The sequence below is a fragment of the Neoarius graeffei genome, chromosome 7, assembly GCF_027579695.1.
Source record: "Neoarius graeffei isolate fNeoGra1 chromosome 7, fNeoGra1.pri, whole genome shotgun sequence".
NCBI classification, from domain to species: Eukaryota; Metazoa; Chordata; class Actinopteri; order Siluriformes; family Ariidae; genus Neoarius; species Neoarius graeffei.
In genome coordinates, this window is record NC_083575.1 from 49,892,585 (window position 1) to 49,898,584 (window position 6,000).

Below are 6,000 nucleotides of genomic sequence, written 5' to 3' on the forward strand. Positions count from 1 at the left end.
AGCTTTCGGTGATGCACACAAACATACTGCTGAATAAACAGATTTCTGATTGGTTTAGAAGCTGAATAACAAAAACATGATTGGTCACAAAAGGTCTTTCAGTTGTGGGACTACTGTTTGTAGTACAACTAAATTTTGTCTTGAAAACTAAATAGTCAATAAATAAAAGTACAAAACCTCTGCATAATGTTTGTTATTAACCAAGAAAAGATAATGACTTTATTTATTTAACTAGGGAATTCGGAACTCAGAAATGAGTGTATTTGCAATTGTGAAATGTTTTTTCTCTGTAAGACAATATTAAAAATTCTCTACACCAAAAATATCTAGATTACTAAGCAATATATCAGATATGGCATTTCATGTCACGTAACATTGCAGACCCCAGTGGGTCATTCTAAATAAAGGGTGGTGGTTTCATAAGATCCTTTTTGTGGGTGAGAATGTTTTAAATAGCTCTTTTCTGATTCATGAAACAATGTAGGGGACAATACAGAAAAACTAGACTTACAGAACAGCGACTGGAGTGTGTGGATGGACCGTGATTTGGCAAATTATATCAATCTTTATTTGCTTCACTTCTGACACTTACTTTCACCCTCAGGAAGTGTATTGTGCTGTTAAGCAACATTGGCAGTCTGATGTTGTAGACAGCAAAAATGTCATTGACTTTAGGATTCATCATTGCTTTGCTAATGCAAGTGTTCTCACTAGTAGCTTCTCTACTCATGCTGAGAGCATGCAAGATGGCCCTATTTTTTTTCAGGTAAAAAAAAAACAATGACACACATGGGTTAAAATGCAGTGCACAGAAATATATTGGATAAACCTGGAGTGGACACCTGATTTTAAAAAAATCAATATCTTTCACTGCAGTTTGTCAGCACTAATTAAATACTATGTGAGTTTATGTTTCCATTCTTACCCTGTTGGCAGGCTGTGGTTGTCATATTCAATAAGCAATGTGGTTAGATGGGGCTATACAGAGGTGTTTGTGATTTGATGAATCTGTTTGAATGCCAGTCTAAATGGTGGCTTTGTTCCTTAAAGGGTGCCTGCAGTGAAAAATAAACATAGGCTAGAAATACTATACATTTTGCACAAATGCACTTTGACTACCCTGTACTGTTACTCTGGGTTAAAGCAGTGCTTTAAAATTCTTTTATATATCTACTCACTCAAGGGCACAGCCATATTCCCATTTTGTGGGTGGTGTCAATGGTCAGCATTGACATCGTTGATAGGTTTCCTGTATCTTGATTGGCTCACTGCTCCTGACACTGCAGTGTAGCCGGATGTACAAAACATTATTGAAAAATATCAGAGTGCAAAGCCTATTGTTGCAGAAATAATAAACATGATAATAAGGGAACACATTTTTACTGTGTTCCATTGCCAGCAACCGAGCAATGTAAATTACTTGCTAAACAGTGGCTACACAACTTGGGAAAAGATGAGGACCACCTTGTCAATGCGCTCTTGCATTTCTCTCACATGCTTGATTGTTGTCCTGAATGGCGAGGGCTGCTCCTCCCAGGCCTCCTTGGCCATATCCAGTAGACCCTGGGGCCTTCTTCCAAATAGCAGCTCGAAGGGTGTAAAGCTAATGGAGGCTTGGGGCATCTTCCAAATGGTGAACAGGACATAGGGGAAAAGGAGGTCTCAGTTCTGGCCATCTTCATCTACCACTGGTTGAAGCATCTGTTTCAGGGACTGGTTGAACCTCCCAACCAGCCCATCAGTTTGGGGGTGGTACACTGACGTGTGAATCTGCCCAACCTGCAACAGCTGACACACATCTGCCATTAGTTTCAACACAAAGGGCGTACCTTGGTCCATGAATATATCCTTGGGGAGCCCCACATGGGAGAACTGCAGAACCAATTCCCAGGTGATGTTCTTTGAGGTGGCCTTCCACAGGGGAGCTGCCTCAGGGTATTAGGTGGTGTAGTTGCTTACAAACAGGGTGCACAACCAGGATGTACTGGTCGCCCCAGGCAGACTTGGGGACTGGACCCACCAGATCCATGCCCACTCTCTCAAAGGGACCATTGATGATCAGGAGCAGCACGTGTGGGGCAGGAGCAGGTCTTTGAGGGGTGGTGCGCTGGCACTGGGGGCACTGCTGACAGACGTTTTTGACCTCTGTGTTAATTCCTGGCCACATGAACTAGTCTCTGATCTTCTCCAGAGTACTCTGGCTGGCCAGGTGGCAGCCCAAGGGGTGGGAATGGGCCAGGTGCATCACCACATCCACCTTTGAGCAGGGAACCACCAGTAGATCGACATCCTGGTCCCGCTATTCAGTGTGGTGATAGAGCAGGCTGTGACGTACCAAAACATAGAGGCTTGGGACTGGCTGCTGGTCTTCACCCTCAATAAAGTGCACCTGTCCCCAGCCATTTTTCAGGCATTCATGCTTCTTCTGCTCCTGCCCAAAATTCCCTTCACATGTCGCCTGCTTAAAACACACATGAGAGTGGGTTGGAGGTGGTGTGTGACTCATCTTCAGCAGTGCCATCCTTGGCTTCCCTGTGTCCTCCAGCTAGGCACACATCTTGGGATGAAAAGATGCGATCTTGGGGTCTTCATGGGGCCCGGCATCTCCCGGCTGGTACGTCACTGAACTTAGCTGGATTGGGACCAAAGTTTTAGCAGATCATTATAGACTTGCAATTTTCTCTCAGTCAACACTGAAGAGAACAATTGATAAGATGTCGCAGACTGACCTAGTTATAAACATAAACAATTCCTCTGCAATGTCAAAACAATCATCTATGCAAGTCTAAACCAAGGACACAGCCATCTGGAGCAGACTGCCAAGAACCATCTGGGGCAGACTGCCAAGGACAACAACAATCACATGGAGAATGTGAGCATGCGATTTTATCATGCGATTCCATCCAGATTAAGGACCTGACTAAAGATAACCATGTCAAGGTTGCTTCGTCCACTTCTCGACCCCATGCAACTATCACAGAGACAATCAGTGAGACAGTCACCACAGAGACAGTCATGGAGACACTTACAAAGGCCTCACCAAAATCTCGCTCTTCTGATTTTATCGTACCATCTCCGTCTCCCCCTTGCATGGATTTCCCAAATAGTATGCAAAGACTGATGCAAATGGCTACACTCTCTTTTTCCAGCCCAAATCTGTCACGACAAGCTGTGTACCCAGTTCATCAAAAATCAACCAACAGACTGAACTGTGTTCGCCCAGGACTTTCAGCTGGCTACCAATCTTTTTCACCATCTAAAAGATACATGACATCTGCAATCCTCTCAATCTCAAACAAAATGGAACATAAAGAAAGTCTAGTATGATGTGCTGGGGGTCCCTGCATTGGGTGTAGTTTTGAAAACAAGCTGGGACCTAGTATGCCTATGCCATTCTCTATTCCTGTGTTGATAAGAAATAGAAAACATAGAGCATATTTAACCCAGGGGGTAAACCAGTCTAGTCTCCTTCCTGTTTCAAAACAACATCAGAGTGCCCAAGCGGATATTACTTCTAGACTTTCTGTAAAGCTAGCTCTTCTGAACGTTCGATCACTTTCAAACAAGTCATTTTTAATTAATGATCTTATCTGCAAACACAATCTTGATTTTTTGCTTCTAACTGAAACTTGGCTGGATCAAGCAAATAGTGCTACCACCCTTATTGAAGCAACTCCCCCAAATTTTAATTTTATGAATGTTACCCGACAGGGGAAAGGTGGAGGGATCGCAAATATATTCAAATTCTCTTTTCAATGTAAACAATCCTCACTTGGTGATTTTACATCCTTTGAACACTTATGTGCAATTGTTACATGCTCTCCTAACATATTATTATTAACTATTTACAGGCCTCCGAGACATTCAGCCAAAGTTTTTCTGGAAGAGTTTGGTGAACTGTTGTCAGTCATTTGCTTAGAGTTTGACTGTCTTATTATATCTGGGGATTTTAACTTGCATGTAGATAATCCTGAAAACACCTATGCCAATGAACTACTTGCACTTATTGACAACTTCAACCTTGTACAACATGTACAGGGGCCGACCCACTCTCGTGGTCATACCCTTGACCTCGTCATCACAAAGGGTCTTACTGTTTCTACTACTGTTGTTGACCTGGCCTTATCTGATCATTTTTGTGTTTTCTCTGATGTTTCTATGTCTCCTCACATTCAGAACAGCTCAATGACTATGGGTAGGAGAGTCATAAACAACAACACATGTGTTCTCTTTGAGCAAGCTCTCTCTCGGATCTCAACCAAAATGTCAGACTCTGTAGATGATTTACTGGAAATTTTTAATTTAAATATGACCCAAATTATGGATGATATTGCTCCATTCAAAATCAAAAGAGTCAATGATAAGCAGAAAGCACCATGGAAGCAATACCCAGCTGTTAAACTGTTAAAGAGAGAATGTAGAAAGACTGAAAGAAAATGGCGCAAAACTAAACTTCACATCCATTATCAAATCCATAAAGAGATGCTTTGTAAATATAATTATGAAATTCGTAAAGCAAGACAGTCTTTCTTCTCCAACATCATCAACAGGAATATGAACAATGCCCGTGTGCTATTTTCAACAGTAGAGAAGCTAACAAATCCCCCACCACAATTAGCACCTGAACTTCTCTCAGTTAATAAATGCAATGAGTTTGCATCCTTCTTTAAAGGTAAAATTGATAAAATACGACATAATATTGCTCATAATATATCTCAGTTGCAAATAATTGAAAAACTGCAATCACCAGTGACACAGATAGATAACTTCAACACAATGTCAGAATTTTGTTTAATTGATTATGAGACTCTTGAAAAAACTGTACAAAATCTCAGTTCCTCAACATCTGAATTGGACATTCTGCCCACCAACTTTTTTAAGTCTGTTCTACATCTTATAATTACAGATGTGCTTCAAATCATAAATACATCCCTAGAGACTGGCATTGTTCCTGTGTCCTTGAAAAAAGCCGTTGTAAAGCCCCTACTTAAAAAGAATAATCTGGATGCTTCAGTATTAAATAACTACAGGCCAATATCAAATCTACCATTCATCGGGAAAATCCTTGAAAAAATTGTCTTCAATCAATTAACTGCCTTCTTGATATCAAACAGCTGTTTTGATAACTTTCAATCAGGATTTCGTGCCAATCATAGCACTGAAACAGCACTGATTAAAGTTATAAATGACATACGTCTTAATACTGATGCAGGCAAAACATTGGTCCTGGTATTACTGGACCTCAGTGCAGCTTTTGATACTGTTGATCACAACATACTGCTATATCGACTTGAACATTGGGTTGGGTTGACTGGTAAAGTTATCAATTGGTTAAAATCATACTTAAAAGATAGAAGCTTCTTTGTTACCATGGGAAATTGTACCTCAGCGTCAATGTCCTTGACCTGTGGTGTCCCCCAGGGGTCGATTCTTGGACCATTACTATTCAACCTTTATATGCTCCCACTTGGGCAAATTATCAAGAACAATTCAATTTTATATCACTGCTATGCAGATGATACCCAAATTTATCTTGCTCTATCACCTAATGATTATGCCCCCCCTTGAATGTCTCTACCAGTGTATCGATCAAATCAACAACTGGATGTCACAAAATTTTCTTCAGCTGAACACAGGTAAAACAGAAGTAATTCTATTTGGAAAAAAAGATGAAAGACTCAGGATTACCACTATTCTTGACACAAAAGGGATTAAAACAAAAGAAATGGTTAAAAATCTTGGTGTTTTCATTGACAGCGAGCTAAACTTTGAGAGGCATATGAAAGCAATCACTAAAACGGCATTTTATTACCTAAAAAACATTTCCAAACTAAGAGGACTTATGTCAAAAAATGATCTGGAAAAACTTATACATGCCTTCATCTCTAGTAGGGTTGATTACTGCAATGGCCTTTTCACAGGCCTGCCAAAAAAAACCATCAAACGACTTCAGCTGGTTCAAAATGCAGCAGCTAGGGTTCTCACACGAACAAAAAGAAC